This window comes from Heteronotia binoei, chromosome 16 (genome assembly GCF_032191835.1).
Source record: "Heteronotia binoei isolate CCM8104 ecotype False Entrance Well chromosome 16, APGP_CSIRO_Hbin_v1, whole genome shotgun sequence".
NCBI lineage: Eukaryota > Metazoa > Chordata > Lepidosauria > Squamata > Gekkonidae > Heteronotia > Heteronotia binoei.
In genome coordinates this window covers 52401895-52423629 of record NC_083238.1, presented here as the reverse complement: position 1 = coordinate 52423629, position 21735 = coordinate 52401895, and the positions used below count along the sequence as shown (strand labels likewise).

General features: G+C 46.3%; 1 pseudogene; it reads left to right on the top strand.

Annotated features, from left to right (window-relative positions):
* Window positions 1–805: 805 nt before the first annotated feature.
* The window catches only part of LOC132585246 (proline-rich protein 18-like), a 42900-nt pseudogene continuing 21970 nt past the window's right edge, over window positions 806–21735 (top strand).

Below are 21735 nucleotides of genomic sequence, written 5' to 3'. Positions count from 1 at the left end.
CAACCTGTTGGTTCTGGTCTGACCTTCTGGGGCAACAGAAAACAACTCCGCACCATCCTTATATGACATCTCTTTAAGATGGTGATCCTATCACCTCTCAGCTGCCTCCTCTCCTGGCTAAACATCCCCAGCTCCTTCAACCTTTCCTCATAGGACTTGGTCTCCAGACCCCTCACCATCTTCATCGCCCTCCTCTGGACCCGTTCCAGCTTGTCTATAGCCTTCTTCAACTGCGATTCTCCAAACTGATTTTGGCAAAAGGATGGCCTTGTTCCATATCAAACTCATACCGGGTAACAGGTGAGGTTCAGTGCTCCCTCTTCTCATCAGGACCAGTCTATGGAAACCTGTCTTTGGAACTATCTTCCCAAGGAAGTTAGGAACAAACCCTCTTTCCTTCAGACTGGGAGGGGGCTAGGAGGGACTTTGGTTGTTTAGACTTTAATTCATATATTAGGGTATGGCAGGGTATGTACAGTGAGGCTCTCTCTCTCTGCTTATATATAAAAGGACTTATTAGGGCTGCCAAGCCCCTGGCCCGGGTGGGGGTTCTCCCGCCCTGGAGGTTCCCAACACCAGCCCACATTGGGCCGATGGGGGGAACGTCCCCTGACATCGCCGGCACAATGACGTCACCCAGACATGATGTCATCATGCCGGTGACATTGCATGCCGGCCACTCTAGGCATTTCTGGGAAAACTCTAGTGATTCAGACACTCTAGTGATTCAGGAGGAAAAACTCTATGGTACAATAGGTACCATAGAGTTTCCCCCTCCCGAATCACTAGAAGGTTCGGGAAAACCATGGAGTTTTCCCGGAAATGCCTAGAGCAGCTGGCATGCGACATTGCCGGTGCAGTGACGTCATGTCCAGGTGACATCATCATGCTGCACGCTCAAAGCGTGTGTGAGGCAAGTCCCCCTCCAGAACCAGCAGGGGACTTGGCAGCCCTAGAACTTATATATAACCTCACTTCCTGACTTTTTGTGGCTGGTTCCACTTCCAGTGGCATCCATTTTGTGATTGGTTTCACTTCCTGTGACAGCCATTTTGTGATTGAACTCAAAGAATTTGGGATGCCAATGGTAGAGTTTTAGAAGTGACCAAATTGATCATAATTATTAGCTGTGGCTGTTATGGGGAGATGGGGAAGGTTGTTGTAGATGGGATGTGTATTTTGATTCATCGATAATTCCTGAGATGGTTTTATGTATAGAGGACTGTACATCTAAATAAAGGGTTAAGCAACGTGTGCTTCCAATGCTGGCAATATGATCCAAATTTGATGCAGTTAGCTCAGATAGCATAGTCAGCATAGAGTTTAGCAGAGAAATGATTGATTTGTGAGCAGACTTTCTAAAGAGGAGGGCAAATGAGCATATAACCACTTGAAATTAGGTGCACTTTAGCTGTAGCTTCCAGTGAAAGTTTGGTAAATTGCACAGAACTAATGATATGGTGAAATGAAGTCCATCACTTGGGTCCCAAGAACGCGAGTTAACCAGGGAACTAATTCTTCATCCATCTCCCACCTGCAATTTCGTATGAAGACATTCAGCGTTCGCCTCACTTCTCTTCTGGAAGCAGCCCAGTCGAGAAGGCAGGTTTCTGATGAGGCTTTCTGAATTACACCTGAAATGATAGATGAGCTAAGAGAGATGATGAATGGATTATAACTTCCTCTTCAAAGAACAGGTAAAGTCTCGTTACAGCAAGTTTCACATTGAGGTGCCGGGGAATGTTATAATCAGCATTTCTACCGAGGTGGTCAGAACGGATGGCAGGTCCAGTTTAACAAGGTCACCAAGAACTTCTGGAAGCTGCACTTCCCACCGCTTTGGAGAAACCTGTGAAGATTATATAGGGTTGCCAAGTCCAATTCAAGAAATATCTGGTGACTTTGGGGGTGGAGCCAGGAAACTTTGGGGGTTGGAGCCTGGAGATGTTGGGGGGGGGGGGGCTGGAGCCAGAAGCAAGGTTGTGACAAGCATAATTGAACTCCAAAGGGAGTTCTGGCCACCATATTTAAAGGGACCGCTCACCTGTTAAATGCCTTCTCTCCTCTGGAAAGAATGGACAGGGGCACCTTCTTTGGGGGCTTCCAGAATTGGACTCCCTGGTCTAATCCTTTTGAAACTTGGAGGGTATTTTGGGGATAGACACTGAATGCTATGCTGAAAATTAGGTGCCTCTATCTAAAAAAAAAAACAGCCACTGCAGAGCCCCAGATACCCACAGATCAATTCTTCATTATACCCTTTGGGAATCGGTCTTCATAGGGAATCATGGAGTGCCCAGCAGACATTTCCCTCCCCCACCCCCTCCTTTCTGATGACCCTGATGCGGGTGGAGGGTCTGCAAACTGAGGGATCCCCTGCTCCCACCTGGGGATTGGCAACCCTACTCTCATTTTTGTGAAGCGTTAGAATTAGCGGTGCTCAAAGTAGGATGGGACTGGGGAAGCTGATCTTGTGTCACTTAGTAACTGCTCGAGCCCTCTATCTGCTCAACCTGCATTTCATTTTAAGAAGTCCCCAGTGATTACAAGACACCATGACGGCAAAGGTCTCCCCAGACTTTCTTCCCCCAGTAGTATTAGAAGTTCAAGGATGCATTCAGATTTTTCATCCCCAGTCCACCCTATTTCAGATTTCACTTCTCTCATGTGCGAATGGAGTACATGCTTGTTTTCACATCATTTTTTTCTTTCCTCATACTGACTTTGCCTGTGAAAAAAGTGCATTTGTAGTGTTATTTGTGCACTGTCAAATTGATTTCGTTTGTAGTGTTGCACCAAGGAATTCTGCCCGTTGTATGCAATACAAACAGATCTAGAAATTCAGAGAACCAATCCTATTTGCAAAAATATAAATGGATGGGAAAGGAAAATAAATTATGTATTAGTATTATTTTCACTTAGGTATTTATTTTTATGGTTTCTGTGCTATATGTTGTATGTTTCCCAGAGCCCTGCAGCAGCAAGAATTGGGAGGAGGAGGAGAAGGAGAAGGAGGAGGAGAAGAAGGAGGAGGAGGAGGAGAATAAGAAGGTGGAGAAGGAGGAGAAGAAGGAGAAGGAGGAGGAGGAGGAGAAGGAGGAGAAGGAAAAGGAGAAGAAGGAGGGGGAGAAGAAGGAGGAGGAGAAGAAGATGAAGGAGAAGAAGAAGGAGGAGAAGAAGAAGAAGGAGGAGGAGGAAGTGGAGGAAGAGGGGAAGAAGGTGAAGAAGGAAGGAGAAGGGTGGTGCAAAATATTAACTTGTGTGTTATGTTCATATGCCTAGAAAATACAACCAACCAGAAAGGAAATGCTAAAGCCTATTGCAAGCTTAATGCTTGGCGCCTTGACTTGGCAGCGGTGCCCAAAGACTTTCTGCCTGTTTAGTTTCTTCTTTTTATTTTGTTTGACCTTAAGGAGATGAAGAGCAAAACATGCAAACTCGGCACTTTTAAAACCAACTTTGCATTGCAGAAGTTTCAGGGTAGATCTGATTCGCCGGATAACATCTCTCAAGGACTCCTCGCTTGACGTTTTATCAGGCTAATGGCTGAACATATGAATGACCTCTGTGGAAAAGGAGTACGCTTGAAGAGAGCGGAACATTTTGTCTACTCCGTGATGCACAGTTGCCGGGCCCTTATCCAGAGATGGTTTCTGTGTTTAATAGCTGCTTTTACAAGTCATCTGTGGAAATTGTTTAAGGTGGCATTTTTCCTGGTGGATGAGTCAACTGATTCCAAAATCGTGTTAAAATACTTTATAAAAGCCAGTTAGGAGTGAATGATGTTACTTTGGATTGAGGAAAGTGTCGAGATCTCTTTCACACATATTGTGCAGCTCTTGAAGCTCCTGCCGCTCTGTCAGCCGGCAGCTTGAAAAATGCATTGAAAGTTGAAGTTGCTTTCTTTCCACCTCTCCTTCCTTCCTTCCTTCCTTCCTTCCTTCCTTCCTTCCTTCCTTCCTTCCTTCCTTCCTTCCTTCCTTCCTTCCTTCCTTCCTTCCTTCCTTCCTTCCTTCCACAAAGTAGAATTTTTGCTCACAAAACTCTGCAGCGTAGAGGGGGCATTGCGGCTGCCTCAACCTAGGGTTGTCAGGTCTTACCTGGCTCCCGGTGGGGGACACCGGCCCTCCTTCAGCCTTGTAGCTATGAGGGCTCCAGGGAGCCAGGCTCCACGTTTAATTCCCACTTCCATCTGGAGGCCCCCTCCATTGGATGGCAGCCATTGAGATCCTTCTCCCCCCCACTGCTGCTTCTGAGACCAAAGTAGACCACCGTGGAGTAGCCTTGGCTGGCTGGTGCACAAAGGAAGCCCCCCACCCCGCGCCAGTGGGGACTGTATGCTGCGCCACCAGCACCTGCTATGTCCTGATCGACGAAGCGCTGAGGCGGCAGCTGGCTGAGGGCCCCTCTACAAAGCTCCTTGGGGTGCTCTTTGTGTTTTGCCAGCGGGGAGGGGGTTGTTTTGCTGTGGAAAGGAAAGGTGCCCTGTGGAAGCACCAGTCGTTTCCGACTCTGGGGTGACGTTGCTTTCAGGTTTTCACGGCAGACTTCTTAACGGGGTGGTTTGCCATGGCCTTCCCCAGTCATCTACACTTTCCCCCCAGCAAGCTGGGCACTCATTTGACCGATCTCAGAAAGATGGACGGCTGAGTCAACCTGGAGCTGGCTACCTGAAAACTCAGCTTCCGTCGGGGATCGAACTCAGGTCATGAGCAGAGCTTAGGACAGCAGTCCTGCAGTTTTAACACTCCATGCCACGGGGCTCACATTTTGCTAAGGGGAGGGGGTTATTCACAGCTGGCAATGGCAAACTATGCATTTTGCCTCAAAAAAACCCGATGGGTGCGAATTGACTTCCCACTGCTTTGGAGAAACCTGTGAAGATTGATCACCAATGACAAAAAATTAATTATAGAATTTATTACCTCTTGTGCATTGGTTTAGGCTGAACTACCGCCGCTCCTGTGATCCTTGTGGAAGAGGGAAGTTTGTGCCAAGAGTATAATGTTGAGCTACTTAACTCACAAATGTATTTTCTTCAGTCTCTGGTCATCTATTCCAAGGCTCTTTCTCTAGCAGGAGCTCTTCTGGATATTAGGCCATGCCCCCTAATGTAGCCAATCATCCTGGAGCTTACAGTAGGCCCTGTGTTAAGAGCTGTCTAAGCTCTTGGAAGTTTGGCTACATTAGGGGGGAGTGGCCTAATATGCAGAGGAGCTCCTGCTAGAAAAAGACCCACGCCTATACTGCAGTAGATGCTATCGGTGTCTGAAATTGATGAAACTGAAAGGGGGAAAGATCCTGGAGTCATAGTAGATGGTTTAATGAAAGCCAGTTTGGTGTAGTGGTTAAGTATGCGGACTCTTATCTGGGAGAACCAGGTTTGATTCCCCACTCCTCCAATTGCACCTGCTGGAATGGCCTTGTGTAAGCTATAGCTCTGGCAGAGGTTGTCCTTGAAAGGGCAGCTGCTGTGAGAGCCCTCTCCAGCCCCACCCACCTCGCAGGGTGTCTGTTGTGGGGGAGGAAGGGAAAGGAAATTGTGAGCCGCTCTGAGACTCGTCGGAGTGGAGGGCGGGATATAAATCCAATATCTTCTTCTTCTTAACCCAGTGTCTGGCATCAGTGAAAAAGGCAAAACCTACATTAGGGATTCTTAGGAAAGGGATTGGAAATAAAACAGCTGATATTATAATGCCTTTGTGTAGCAGGGGTGTCAAACTCATGAAGGCCAGATCTGACATAAATGAGACCTTGTCGGGCCGGGCCATCTGTGCTATTAAATATAATGCTAGGTAGTAGATATATAAACTTTATAAAGGACACAGACAAAGAGATTTTTTAAAATGCTTAAAATAAAGCATACCTAAAATATTAGCACTCATCTGTCTGAAAGGTGCTTTCTTTGTATCTTTCCCATGGGATCCAGGGAACTGGGCAAAGGAAGCTCCGGCTCTTTCGTTCTTTCCCCAGGGGACCAAGAGGGAGAGGAGCCTCAGCCAGTAGAAGGAAGAGAGGTTTGACTCAGTAGCTGTTCGATTGAGAGAGCCTGGCAAAGCAAGCTCTTCCTCCCCACTTCCTCCTGAAGCGAGGAGCCTCAGCCAATGGAGAAATCAGAGGTTTTGCTTTGTAGCACCTGTGCGATTGAGCAAGCCTGGCAAAGGAAGCTGTGATGCAGAAGGAAGCAAGAGAGAGAAGGAAGCTAGGGTTGCCAATCCCCACTTGGGGGCAGGGTCATCAGAAACTGGGGCGGGGAAAATGTTTGCTGGGCTCTCCATTATTCCCTATGGAGACCAATTTCCATAGGATATAATTGAGAATTGATTGGCAAGTATCTGGGGCTCGGGGGTGGGGCTGTTTTTTTGAGATAGAGGCACAAAATTTTCAGCATGGTATCCAATGACTCTCCTCAAAAGACCCTCTAAGTTTCAAAAGAATTGGAGCAGGGGGTCCAGTTCTAAGAGCGCCTAAAGAAGGTGCCCCTATCCTTCACTATTTCCAATGGAGGGAAAGCATTTAAAAGGTGTATGGTCCCTTTAAATGTGATGGCCAGAACTCCGTTTGAAGTTCAATTGTGCTTGTCACAACCCTGCTCCTGGCTCCACCCCCGACGTCTCCTGGCTCCACTCCCAAAGTCCCCAGATATTTCTTGAATTGGACTTGGCAACTCTAAAGGAAGCAGATGACAGCCAGTTGGTCAGGGTCCTAGGAGCCCTCTAGGGGCCTGATTCGGCCCCTGGGCTGCATGTTTGACACCCCTGCCTTAGCTCTGAAGTCTGATGACATCAGGCTAGCCTGAGCCATCCTAAATTGTGATATAAATTAAAAAAAAAACGCTAAGAGACGCCATAAATTTTCAACTACAAAGCAGTGTAATGTAGAGGTCAGTGGTGTTCTGACAAAGCTTGCACATAGAACTTCAAATAGACAAAAGCATGTAGCAAAAAGACATTCACAGAAGACAGTTCAGAAACAGTCTTTCCGATCACAAAGGAGTGACAATGTTCCAGTATTTAGTTCATAGAACTACAAGAAGACCTTCCAAAGACGTCTGTTCTAGATATCAAGATGTTTCATCCATCTTTCTTCAGTTTGGAGGCTTATTTGTCACTGGAACCCAATCTTTACAATACATTCACAGGAGACCAACAAGGATCAGAACATGTTTGTTAGATTTCCAGGTTCCTAAATTGTGAAGTTTGGGAAACAACAAACAATGCTATTTCCGCACCCCCAACCCCTTTACTGACCTGTGGCATATGGGACTGAAGGAAATGAAAATCCCCTTGTTTCATTTTTAGGCAGCAAGCTCTTGTGACAATTCTACGCGGTGCTTATGGACTCAGGGAAATCCTGCCACTTCTTCTAAAGGCCCGACTCCTCCATCCAACAGGGGGTCTTTAATTTTTTAGGCATCTCGCCTTCTTAATACAAGAGCAGTCCACTGGAGGTTTCAGAAATGATCATCCACAGATGTTTGGCCATGAACAGAGGCCGTTGCTTGGTGCCAAGAACCGCCTACTCACTTGGCAGCTCAGCGATGATGGTCTACATGCCAGTTTAATTTTGGAAGCCGATTGCAGAGAGCCATAATGCAAAGGAAGGGAGCAGTGGAGGGTTATTATTTTTTTTGGGGGGGGAGTACCTTTAAACAAGGGGCCCCCGCGGCGCAGAGTGGTAAAGTTGCAGTACTGCAGTCCGAGATCTCTGCTCACGACCTGAGTTCGATCCCGGCGGAAGCTGGGTTCAGGTAGCCGGCTCCAGGTTGACTCAGCCTTCCATCCTTCTGAGGTTGGTAAAAGGAGTACCCAGCTTGCTGAGGGGGGGAAGTGTAGAGGACTGGGGAAGGCGATGGCAAACCACCCCGTAACAAGAAGTCTGCCGTGAAAACGTCGTGAAAGCAACGTCACCCCAGAGTTAGAAAGAACTGGTGCTTGCACTACCTTTACCCTCTACCTTTTTTTAAAAAGGTAAAGGTAGTCCCCTGTGCAAGCACCAATCGTTTCCGACTCTGGGGTGACGTTGCTTTCACAATGTTTCCACGGCAAGACTTTTTATGGGGTGGTTTGCCATTGCCTTCCCCAGTCCTCTACAACTTTCCCTCCAGCAAGCTGGGGACTCATTTTGATTGACCTCGGAAGGATGGAAGGCTGAGTCAACCTCGAGCCAGCTACCTGAAAACCCAGCTTCCGCCGGGATCAAACTCAGGTTGTGAGCAGAGTTTAGGACTGCAGTACTGCAGCTTTACCACTCTGCACCACGGGGCTCTTCCTCTACCTTTACCCTTAAACAAATCTTGTCAGTCATTGGAAGCTAAAGATTGGCCGGGGTTAGTAGTTGGATGAGAAACCACCAAGGAAGTCCAAGGTTGCTACACAGAGGCAGGCAATGGCCAATCACCTCTGAACATCTCGTAGATTGAAAACCCTCTGGGGTTGCTATAAGTCAGTTGCAACTAAGGTTGCCAGGTCCAGTTCAAGAAACATCTGGAGACTTTGGGGATGGAGCCAGGGGACTTTGGGGGTGGAGACAGGAACAAGGTTCCTGACAAGCACAATGGAAAAGGCAAATGCAATTTTGGACTTTATCAACAGAAGTCTAGTGTCCAGATCACATGATGTGATGGTATCGCTTTACTCTGCTCTGGTAAGGCCTCACCTGGAGTCTAGTGTTCAGTTTTGGGCACCACATTTTAAGAAGGGTATAGACAAGCTGGAACGGGTCCAGAGGAGGGCGATGAAGATGGTGAGGGGTCTGGAGACCATGTCCTACAAAGAAAGGTTGAAGGAGCTGGGCATGTTTAGCCAGGAGAGGAGGCAGCTGAGAGGTGATATGATCACCATCTTCAAGTACTTGAAGGGCTGTCATATAGAGGATGACGTGGAATTGTTTTCTGTGGCCTCAGAAAGTAGGACCAGAACCAATGGGTTGAAATTCAATCAAGGGTTTCCGGCTCAACATTAGGAAGAACCAACGGGTTGAAATTAAACCAAGAGTTTCCGGCTCAACATTAAGAAGAACTTCCTGACTGTTAGAGCGATTCCTCAGTGGAACAGGCTTCCTCGGGAGGTGGTGGACTCTCCGTCCTTGGAGGTTTTGAAACAGAGGCTAGATGGCCATCTGATAGCAATGAAGATCTTGTGAATTTAGGGGGAGGTATTTGTGAGTTTCCTGCATTGTGCAGGGGGTTGATGATCCTGGAGGTCCCTTCCAACTCTATGATTCTATGAACCCAAAGGGAGTTCTCTACATGGCCTTCCATGGAGATGCATATCTCTGCAAGCCTCTCTTATAGAGCCAATGCCCTCATATTCCCACACACCTGATGCTGGAAAGTCCTCTTTCGATTAGGCTTCTCTCTTTTCCTTTTGATGGCAACCTTAATGTGAACTCAGTCTATTTGAATCAATGTAAGTTCCCCCCTTTTTACAATATACTACTTGAGAGATTTATTTACTGCACTTGATATCATGCTTCTATGACCGAGCAAAGCTCTGCTATATGAATCAAATATCCCAATAGGTGATTCGTCATTGCTTCTCTCAACTCTGGAATCCCTTGAGAGCCAGTTTGGTGTAGTGGTTAAGCGCGCGGACTCTTATCTGGGAGAACAGGGTTTGATTCCCCACTCCTCCACGTGCACCTGCTAGCATGGCCTTGGGTCAGCCATAGCTCTGGCAGAGGTTGTCCTTGAAAGGGCAGCTGCTGTGAGAGCCCTCTCCAGCCCCACCCACCTCACAGGGGGTCTGTTGTGGGAGAAGAAGATATAGGAGATTGTAAACCTCTGAGTCTCTGATTCAGAGAGAAGGGTGGGGTATAAATCTGCAGTCTTCGTAGTCGTCATCTTCTTTGTGGTCTCCCATCCAAGAATTAACTAGGGCTGACCCTGCTTAGTTTCTGAGATGTGATGAGATTGTTATAGCCTTGGTCAGGTGTTAGGGTTAGAGGTTCCGGAGCTCATTAGCACAACTCATTTGCATACGCCGCACACCCCTGTCATCCCTGGAAAGTGTACTACATTATATACACTCAACATCTACCTTAAAAAGGCTTCTTGAGTTATAATTGTCATAATAAAAACTTATTTCTTTATTTCCTGCCACAGTGGCATGAGGAAGATTTCCACCTGTCTGCTTTAGATGTTTTGGTGTTTTTCCCATTTTTTTTATGGGGAAAATATTTAAAAGTTTGTCAGATCTTAGAGTTCAGCAAAATTCTCACAGGGGTTTGAACAGTGGAGCCCAGAAGCAAGTATTTGCAGGGGGAGGGAGGAAGGGAGAGGGGGGGGAGAGAGAGAGAGAGAGAAAGAAAGAAAGAAAGAAAGAAAGAAAGAAAGAAAGAAAGAAAGAAAGAAAGAAAGAAAGAAAGAAAGAAAGAAGCAAGCTTAGAGGTTCTGGAGCCCCACTCCTGTGAACTTCTGCCCAAAATGAGACCTGCCCTGGTTATCCAGGCCAGGGAAATTGTTAGTAACTTGCGGGGGGGGGGGGGGGGGGGGCAGAAGGAAATGTCCTGACATGGAAGTATCTGACTGCATATCCTCTCCATGATGGTATCGTTACATGCAAGGTTTTCCAGCAATATTTGAAAGCAATCAAAACCTAGTTACACCCTTAGATTTCACCCATCCGGAGCCAAGGAGGAAATCTCACTGGCCAGTCTGTAAGGGCTGAATCACATCCAGCCATTCCACAATTTCCGGTGACTTCACTGAGTAATCTTACAGGGACAGGGCTTTAACTTGTTCCTCGTGGCTTTATATTGATGCTAGCAGATCCAACTAAGCTGCATTACTGTGATGGGGTGGGATGAATAAAATCCGGGAGTGTTCAAAAACTGCTTGTATATAAAATTATGAAGTGTTTGGGCAGAGTTCTGATATCCTAAATCCTTATAACATTGCAGGGTAGCTTCTATATGATGTTATATATTTGGGGGGAGAAGGCAGCATGGTGTAGCCCACTCTTCTCAGATCTTGGAAGCTCAGAAAGGTTGGTACTTAGAAGGGGGACCACCAAGGCAGAATTTGTAGAGACAGGCAGTGCAAACTACCTCTGCTTCTCACTTAATAATAATAATAATAAATTTTATTTATATCCCGCCCTCCCCGCCTAGGCAGGCTTGGAAGCCCCTTGCTGGGGTCACCATAGTCTTGGATGGGAGTCCACCAAGGAAGAATCTGCAGAGGAAGGCAATGGCCGACCACCTCTACTTCTCATTTGCCTTGAAAGCCCCTTGCTGGGAAACCACCAAGGAACACTCTGCAGAAGAAGGCAATGGCCAACCACCTCTGCTTCTCACGTGCCTTGAAAGCCCCTCGCTGGGGTCACCTTAAGTCTTGGATGGGAGACCACCAAGGAAGGCTCCACAGAGGAAGGCAATGGCCAACCACCTCTGCTTCTCCCTAGCCTTGAAAGCCCCTTGCTGGGGTCACCTTAAATCTTGGATGGGAGACCACCAAGGAAGGCTCCACAGAGGAAGGCAATGGCCAACCACCTCTGCTTCTCCCTAGCCTTGAAAACCCCTTGCTGGGGTCACCATAAATTGTCTTCGACTTAACAGTGTTTTGTTCACACCATATTATATTTACATTTTTCCCTATGCTGTCAAGGCCTTTGAGGTCAAACAGTAAATAATTTTGATGGACCGAATTTAAAAGATAATGAATGAAAGTGATATACTTTGTTGATTTTCCTCATAATGGGAATTTATCTTTATGGCCATCGCTCTTTTTAAAGATAAAATATTTACTCGTTTTCAGATAATCCTCACTGCTTCCTAGGGTTGCCAAATGCCAAGTCCAATTCAAGAAATACCCGGGGACTTTGGGGGTGGAGCCAGGAGACATTGGGGGTGGAGCCAGGAGCAAGGGTGTGACAAACATCATTGAACGCCAAAGAGAGTTCTGGCCATCACATTTAAAGGGACCGCACACCTTTTAAATGCCTTCCCTCCTTGGAAATAATGAAGGATAGGGGCACCTTCTTTGGAGGCTCATAGAATTGGACCCTGCTGTCCAATCTTTTTGAAACTTGGAGGGAGTTTTAAGGAGAGGCACTGAATGCTTTGCTGCAAATTTGGTGCCTCTAACTCAAAAAACATCTCCCCGGAGCCCCAGATACCTGCCAATCAATTCTCTATTATACCCTATGGGAATCGGTCTTCATAAGGAATAATTAAGTGCCCAGCAGACAACCCCCCCCCCCATTTTCTGATGACCCTGAAGCAGGTGGAGTGGGCCTCCAAACTGGGAAATCCCCTGCCCCCACCTGGGGATTGGCAACCCTAATACTTACATGCAGTTGCTTTGTCTGCCTTCCTTACCCTGTTGTTTAGACAAATGAGAACCTCACTGGTGTTGACATTGGGGCGGCGGCTGCATCTTGCCTGGGGTGGCGGCCTCGGGTCAGTGTCCTAGTGCCATCACTGCATCTGGTGAGGCATCCCACTAGGATGGGGCCAAGGTGGAGAAGGCCCTTGTTCTGGTGGTTGTCAAGGGGACCTCTCAGGGGCCCGGCACCACCAACAAGTTGTGTGATGATGAGCATAGCATACAGTAAAAAAGCCCGTCCCTCCGATATGACAGTCCCAGACTGTTTGGGGCTTTAAAAGTGGCTACCAGCACCTTGAACCTGGCCGGAATATCTCTAAGGCCGTCTGAAATGAAACATTGTTGGTTTGGCTGAATAGACTGTGGCAGCACATATACAAAGTGCTTTTTATAGATCCTGAGCGAGTATTCTTGTGCCTCTTTCAGGATGGAGGGTAGGAAAGGAGGAAGAAGGAGACATTGGATTTATATTCCGCCCTCCACTCAGAGCGGCTCACAGTCTCCTTTATCTTTCTCCCCAACAACAGACACCCTGTGAGGTGGGTGGGGCTGAGAGGACTCTCACAGCAGCTGCCCTTTCAAGGACAACTCTGCCAGAGGTATGGCTGACCCAAGGCCATGCTAGCAGGTGCAAGTGGAGGAGTGGGGAATCAAACCCGGTTCTCCCAGATAAGAGTCCGCATACTTAACCACTACACCAAACTGGAAGAATATAAAGATTTTGAATAATGTCAATTAAATCAGACATTTCCCTTTTATGTATCAGAACTGACCTCATTAATAGAAAATGGCCTTTTATAGCAACACTTGGATGGCGTTCGCTTTTGGAGTGTGTGTAAAATGACATCAAGTGGCAGCCAAATGCCAGAAGTTTTTGAGGCAGAAGTTTTCGAGGCAAGAGATAAACAGAGATGGTTTACCATTGCCTGTGTCTGGACTTCCTTGGTGGTCTCCCATTCAAATACTGATCAGGGCTGAGATCTGTCAAGATCAGGACTTTTTTGTAGCAGAAACTCCTTTGCATATTAGGCCACACACCCCTGATGTAGCCAGTCCTCCCAGAACTTACAGTAGGCCCTGTACTAAGAGTCCTATAAGCTCTTGGAGGATTGGCTACATCAGGGGGGTGCGGCCTAATATGCAAATGAGTTCCTGCTGGGCTTTTTCTGCAAAACAAGCCCTGTGCAAAGGAATTCTTGCTACAAAAAGAAGAGAAAGAAAGAAAGAAAGAAAGAAAGAAAGAAGGAAAGAAAGAAGGAAAGAAAGAAGGAAAGAAAGAAGGAAAGAAAGAAGGAAAGAAAGAAGGAAAGAAAGAAAGAAAGAAAGAAAGAAAGAAAGAAAGAAAGAAAGAAAGAAAGAAAGAAAGAAAGAAAGAAAGAAAGAAAGAAAGCAAGAAAGAAAGCAAGCAAGCAAGCCTTGGTCAAGATTGATCTAGCCTGGAGAATTCTGGTCAGGTCTCACATTAGGTAGATGGGTAGATATGCCACAAATTTTGCAGTGAGAATGTCTGATAACGTATCTTGTTTGTTATCTGCAATCACCCGTCAGCTGAACATCTGATCTGTTGGTCTGTCCATCAAATGGTGTGTTGAACAGCTCTGTATCTCTACAGTCACTCTACAATATCTGTGGGGATGGGGTTTCATTTCCTTGCCTTGCAGTAGGTGTGATTGGTTCTGCTTGGGATCATGGATGCTTAGGGCTTAAATTATATGAGGGGAGAAATAAGGCGGTGCCTAAATGAACTTGCATGACATCAAGTTGATAGCACGGACTGAAATGAGTATCGAACAGGAGGATTTTTTTTTTTTTTTTAAACACACATTATTAATGGAGCGTGATTTCTAATTGCTGGCTGATGGAGTGGTTTGTTCACAAAATGTTTATGAGTGGTGTTCAGTGCCAACCAGGGCTTTTGGGGCAGCAGGAACTCCTTTGCATATTAGGCCACGCCCCCCTGATGTAGCCAATCCTCCAAGTGCTTACAGTAGGCCCTGTAAGAAGAGCTCTGTAAGCTCTTGGAGGATTGGCTACATCAGGGGTGTGCGACCTACTATGCAAAGGAGTTCCTGCTACAGAAAAGCCCTGGATGTAGCCAGTCTTCCAAGAGCTGATAGTAGGCCCTGTACTAAGAGCGCTGTAAGTTCTTGGAGGCTTGGCTACATCAGGGGTGCATGGCTTAATATGCAAAGGAGGTCCTGCTGCCCGAAAAGCCCTGAGGCCATCAACAGGTTGTTGTGTGAGACGGAAAATTAGAACGGCTGTCAGACTCTGTTAGAAGTCAGATGCTTGAAACATCACAGATGACTCCACACGGCATCGTCTGAGTATCTGAAAAGAGCCCAACAAGTGTCCTGTCCTGGTTGACCTGGGCTAGCCTGATCTCATTAGATCCATTGTGCCAGGTCAGTCTCGGTTAGCACTTGGCTGAGAGACCACCAAGAAAGTCCACCGCTGAATGCCTCTTGCCTTGAAAACCCTCATGCACAGATAGGGCTGCCAAGCCCCCGGTCCGGGCAGGGAATCCCCCACCTGGGAGGTTCCCAACCTGCTGGCCCACATTGGGGGAACCTCCCCCTACATCTCTGGAGCAATGATGTCACCCGGAAGTGATATCATCAAAATGGCAGCGCCCGCGCAGGGCCGCTCTAGGCATTTCCGGGAAAACTCTGTGGTTTTCCTGGGTGCTCTAGCCATTTGGGAGGGAAAACGCTATGGTACAATAGGTACCATAGAGTTTTTACCTCCCACATGGCTAGAGCATCTGGGAAAACCATAGAGTTTTCCCAGATATGCCCAGAGCGGCCCCTCATGGGTACTGCCATTTTGATTACATTACTTCTGGGTGATGTCATTGTGCCGTGCACATGTGATGTGCACGCGAAAATCTTCCGCTCCAGGAAGCTGGGGACTTGGTAACCTACACACAGATGTCATCAGAGGCAGGCTTAGGTGGTCACTTGCTGACCAATGAGAGCTGCTGGAAGCCCCACTCGCAGTGGCAGCAAACCCACTCCATTCGTCCTGTGTCTTGAAACCCCTACAGGGTTGCCATAAGGCGGCTGCAATTTGATGTCACTTTCCTCCATCAACCTAACCAACAGGCTCAAACTGCTCACAAACAGCAAACTGATTGACCAAAAACTGACTCCTTCTTCTCACCCAGCAAATAGATGGTGAACTGAACCAGAGGTTGTTCAAGTTTCCCTATATACAGGGACACTTCAAAGACTAACTCCCTGTTTCTATTCACAGTTGCTCCATTCTCATTAAATGTGATGTTAGTTCCTAGTAAGTGTTCATAGGACAATATATGGACTTGACAATATGCTACATTGACTTCAGGGGGGAGCAACTGTAATGGACTAAGGCCATTAGCCTGGTAGCTGGGAACAGCTTGCATTGATTGGCTGATCCGCAGCCATGGTTACCAAATGTATTGATTTGCCAAGAGGCTTGTGTGAGTGAAAAACACTTTGGGTTTTAGTTCAGCTTTGGAACTGGAGTAATTCAGTCTGAGTCTGAGGACTGAAGGAGTTCAGTTGAAGCACTCAACTGGGAAGGAGCTGAGAACAGTCTGTGGGCTGAGTTCCTTGTGAGACAGAACTGAGTTTAAGGTTTCTCAAAGATTTCATGTTTTCATGGCTGGCATCATCATTAGGGTTTGTAGAATCTTTCGGGCTCAAGTGCCGTGTTCTACTGGAGAACATCCTCAGTGGCGCCACTGAGGATGTTCTCTGCAGCTGAGAACGAAACATCTGGAAGAAAAACTTTCTCCAGTAGAACACGGCACTTGAGCCCGAAAGATTCTACAAACACTAATAATTTAAGGTTTCTGTCTGTGAGAGAGAGTTAATTGGAAGAAGGGAGCAAAACCAGACACTTTCTGTGAGGAAAAGCTCTCTGAGGAGATCTGTCAGCACATCAGGGTAGACTCCTGGTTCTATTTAGAACACTCAAACACACTGACAGAAAGACTATATTTTTGTGGCTAAGAAGAAACCCCAAGAGACAAACTAGGACACTAGCTGGGTGGGACTGAGACACACAGGATTGTGATAGCACTCACAGGGTGTGAGTTCTGGACATTGCTGTAATGTCTGGAGTGTGCCTGTATGCAAGTGAGAGTAAGTCTGTGTGGGAATATTTCTGGCACAAGTCAGAAGTCTGTGTGAAAGACAAAGAGTATGTGATCCTTCATTATGTTTATGGTTTAAGAAGCCTGAACATAGCATTATACAATCTTCTCTGAATAGAGTGTTCCCTAAGGCTAAGGAAGCACTGACTGACTGCTTATTAGTTTTCATGTATCTTCTGTCCCACAGTCTTGTTACTAACTGAGGCTGAGAATTCTCAGCAAAGTTGGAAGTAACATCTGAGCTGTTTTAACCTTAAACAAATATGTCCTTACTCTACTTGTATACATGTCTCAACGAATATTATGTCCTTGTCTATCTTCACTGTTGGGCAATAATCAAATTGAGTTGGATGGGTGTATTGGCATAGGGAAGAAACGAAGTATTAACAGGATCTTTTTTTAAAAAAGTCTATCCTTGATTTTATCCCAAATTTAGATGTTTATAGTTTTAAATGGCATTTTCTTTTATTATATAATTGTATTGCCTCCTACTTCCCACTACCTGGATTCCTATGAACAAATGCCTAATAAAGGTTTAGAACAAAGCAGTAGGCAAGTTCACCTTTAAGACCAACTAAGTTTTATTCAGAATGTAAGCTTTCCTATGCTCTTAAGCAGACCATCATTATCTGATGAAGTCTGCTTAAGAGCATACGAAAGCTTACATTCTGAATAAAACTTAGTTGGTCTTAAAGGTGGACTTGTCTACTGCTTTGTTCTATTGCTTGAGACCAACACGGCTGCCTACTGGGATCTATCTAATAAAGGTTTGTATGTATGTATATATCTTCTGCCAGTTTTATGTTTTATAGTAATTCAGCTTGCCAACATCTCTGGTCATCAGAGATTGTCTGTTTAGTGAACTCCTTCCTGCCAACTGATTTGTTTATAAAAACTAATAACTATTATTTTACTCCCTCCCTTGCCTTTTGTACATCAAATAAATATATCTTTTGGTTTGGAGTTAAAAATATCTGGTGCCTTGTTACTTTTCTGACAGGATTTTAGTTTGTGTGCCTGAGGTTCTGGGTGAAGGTGACAGAAAAAAATTCATAGTGGTCACCCTCTCAAGCTGACCCTGACTGGTTCTTCACAGCAACATATGGAATCAAATTGAAAAACTTCAACCCTTTGCCTCATTTACTTAGGAGAAATCCAACTTTAAAAGGACTGGTTTCTGACTACACTACATTTGAAAAGCAAACACAACAACTGTCCAGTCATTTATGCAAGTTATGATTTTAATCAAGGAGGTCTAGTTATTAATGAAACCCTCCGAAAAGAACTGGATTAGTTCTGAAATCAAATAAGCACGTCTGGTTCTGCTCTGGCTACTACTTTTGGCTGGGAACTCAAATACCGACACCCTGCAGCTGTTAGTAGCATTTCACTTTCCAAGCCATTAGAATGATTCATTAAAATGAGCAAAGAGTTTCAGTAGTTTCCTTTCTAGAAACGCAACATGACATGCTTTACTGGCAGGAAAATTACTTTTACTGAAGGTTACTGGAGTTGGGTTGGGAAATTCCTGGAAATGGGGTTGAGGTGAAGTCTGAGGAGGCTGGGAGTTGGCGAGGGAAGGGGAGGGACTTCAACAGGCTGCAAAGACATAGACCAATTTCCCACTCGCCTTATGCTGCTCTCACGCTGCTCTTCTTAGTGGGCTTCCCTCCAATTTCACACTATTTGCCCCGGTTTTAGAGGTTTCTGTTCGGCACGCGAAAGAAGCGAAGCTAGTTGTAGTGTCTACCGGCAGATAGTGTGAAATCGGAGGGATGCCCCACTGAGGAGCGTGAGAGCGGCGTAAGGCGAGTGGGAAATCGGTCATAAAGTCCACCTTCCAAAGTGGCCATTTTCTCCAGGTGAACTGGTCTCTGTCACCTGGAGATCAGGGCTTTTTTTTGTAGCAGGAACTCCTTTGCATATTAGGCCACACCCTCCTGGTGTAGCCAATCCTCCAAGAGCGTAGAGGGCTCTTCGTACAGGGTCTACTGTAAGCTCCAGGAGGATTGGCTGCATCAGGAGGATGTGGCCTAATATGCAAAGGAGCCCCTGCTAGAATTTCACCTCTGCTCCATTGCATATTAGGCCACACCCTCCTGGTGTAGCCAATCCTCCAAGAGCGTAGAGGGCTCTTCGTACAGGGCCTACTGTAAGCTCCAGGAGGATTGGCTGCATCAGGAGGATGTGGCCTAATATGCAAAGGAGCCCCTGCTAGAATTTCACCTCTGCTCCATTGCATATTAGGCCACACCCTCCTGGTGTAGCCAATCCTCCAAGAGCGTAGAGGGCTCTTCGTACAGGGCCTACTGTAAGCTCCAGGAGGATTGGCTGCATCAGGAGGATGTGGCCTAATATGCAAAGGAGCCCCTGCTAGAATTTCACCTCTGCTCCATTGCATATTAGGCCACACCCTCCTGGTGTAGCCAATCCTCCAAGAGCGTAGAGGGCTCTTCGTACAGGGCCTACTGTAAGCTCCAGGAGGATTGGCTGCATCAGGAGGATGTGGCCTAATATGCAAAGGAGCCCCTGCTAGAATTTCACCTCTGCTCCATTGCATATTAGGCCACACCCTCCTGGTGTAGCCAATCCTCCAAGAGCGTAGAGGGCTCTTCGTACAGGGCCTACTGTAAGCTCCAGGAGGATTGGCTGCATCAGGAGGATGTGGCCTAATATGCAAAGGAGCCCCTGCTAGAATTTCACCTCTGCTCCATTGCATATTAGGCCACACCCTCCGGATGTAGCCAATCCTCCAAGAGCTTAGAGGGCTCTTCATACAGGGCCTACTGTAAGCTCCAGGAGGATTGGCTGCATCAGGAGGATGTGGCCTAATATGCAAAGGAGCCCCTGCTAGAATTTCACCTCTGCTCCATTGCATATTAGGCCACACCCTCCTGGTGTAGCCAATCCTCCAAGAGCGTAGAGGGCTCTTCGTACAGGGCCTTCTGTAAGCTCCAGGAGGATTGGCTACATCAGGAGGATGTGGCCTAATATGCAAAGGAGCTCCTGCTACAAAAAAAGGCCCTGCTGGAGATCAATTGTAATCCCAGGAGATCTCCAGGCACCACCTGGAGAAGGGTAACCAACGGAGAATCGCAGAAAAAATGGAGCAGGAGATAGGTAAAATACCTCTGCGAAAAAACAGCCTAAAAATTGTTAAACAAACAATGTAAGTGCTTTATAAATAAACAAGCATGAATAGTATCAAGAGAAATTAATCAAAAAATACACACAGACCATACCCACATTCAAGTCTCTTAATGGACGAATCAACACTGTAAAAGTCATGTACGCAGTTCAGGTTGTGGTAAAGGTAGGTTCATCTGGGGAGTCCGAAATGTCCTCACAAGTACAATGAAGAAATAATCCAGCACAGCAAGGCAAATAAGACGCGACAGGGCCGTACTTGATCCCCTGTTTCACAATAAAGCTTTTACCAGCTGAGGGTCATCTTGCTTTTCACTTGATACTATTTATTCTTGTTTATTTATGAAGCACTTACATTATATGTTTAACATTTTTGAGGCTGGTTTTTCGCGGAGGTATTTTACCTATCTCCTGCACCACCTGGAGATGGGCAACCCTACTTATTTGCATATTAGGCCACACCCTGCCACCAAGACAGCTTGAAGAGCCAGTTTGGTGCAGTGGTTAGTTGTGCGGACTCTTATCTGGGAGAACCAAGTTTGAGTCCCCACTCTTCCACTTACAGCTACTGGAATGGCCTTGGGTTAGCCATAGCTCTCATAGCAGTTGTCTTTGAAAGGGCAGCTGCTGTGAGTGCCTTCTCAGACCCACCAACTTCACAGGGTGTGTTTTGTGTGTGTGTGTGGTGGGGAGGTAAAGGAGATTGTGACCACTCTGAGATTCAGAGCGGAGGGTGGGATATAAAGCCAATATATTCTTCTTCCTGTGCGTTCCTGCTAAGAAAAAAAAAACCCTTGCTTTTACTAATGCTATATAGGACCATACACATTTGTTGGGAATACCAAATATATTCCATGTTTTTCCTGCTCAGTTGTTTTTTGATAGTTGTATCTATGGTTATCCACTGGGGCAAAAGCAGAACTCAAACTCTGAGACTCCGCTAATCATTTTGAACAAAGTTTTCAAATTCTGGTGAGCCTGAACACTTGCCACGATGTTTTGTGTAATTTTTGGGGGGATCTCTAATCAAATGTAGCTCATGGATTCTGGTTTGGGATTTTGCGCGAACCAATATGGCTGGTTACGACTTCTTTCTAATGACACACCAGCCAAAGAAATAAAGAAATGCCATTTCAAATAAAGTCTTTACTGATCCAAAATTCTAAATCCAGACAAGGAAAAAGAATTGTCAACCTTATGAAGGAATGCCAGTTTGAGAGCCAGCTTGGTGAAGTGGTTAAGCGTGTGGACTCTTATCTGAGAGAACTGGATTTGATTCCCCACTCCTCCACTTGCACCTGCTGGCATGGCCTTGGGTCACTCATAGCTCTTGCAGGAGTAGTCCTTGAAATGGGCAGCTTCTGGGAGAGAGCTCTCAGCCCCACCCACCTCACAGGGTGTCTGTTGTGGTGGAGGAAGATAAAGGAGATTATGAGCCGCTCTGAGAGTCTAAGATTCAGAGTATAGGATGGGATATAAATCCAATATCATCATTATCTTCTTCTTCTTCTTTTTCGTCTTCTTCTCCAGGTGGGATGTGGTGATCCCTAGAATTTCATCTCATCTCCAGACTACAGAGCTCAGTTCCCCTGGAGAAAATGGCGGTTCAGGAGGGTGGACTCTGTGGCGTTGTAGCACACTGAGGTTCCTGACCCCCAAATCTCCAGGAATCCTTCAGCCTGGAGCTGGCCACCTTGCTGCCTCTACTTCCACCAGCATTTGCGGGACTTGGCAACCCTAATTTATGTCAAGAGCCAAGGCTCAGAAGAAATGAGGCACAGTTGGATTCCACAGACCAACAATTTAGGAGCAAAATGTTATTATTGGGTGGATGGCTCCATGACTAATGAGTCGGGTTCATCGAACGGTCACCAGGCCTCTTGCTGGGTTTCAATCAGATCATGGCTTCTTTCCTGAATGCCTTTGTTAGCTGTCTCATGCAAACCCTCTGATAAAGGTCAGCATTTTTCAACTGATGCTTCTCAGTTTTGCTGAAGCAATTTTTGCAGGGCTTTTTTTTTGTAGCAGGAACTTCTTTGCATATTAGGTCACACACCCCTAATGTAGCCAATCCTCTCTCTTCTCTCTCTTTTTCTCTCTGTCTCTGTCGCTCAATCTTGGG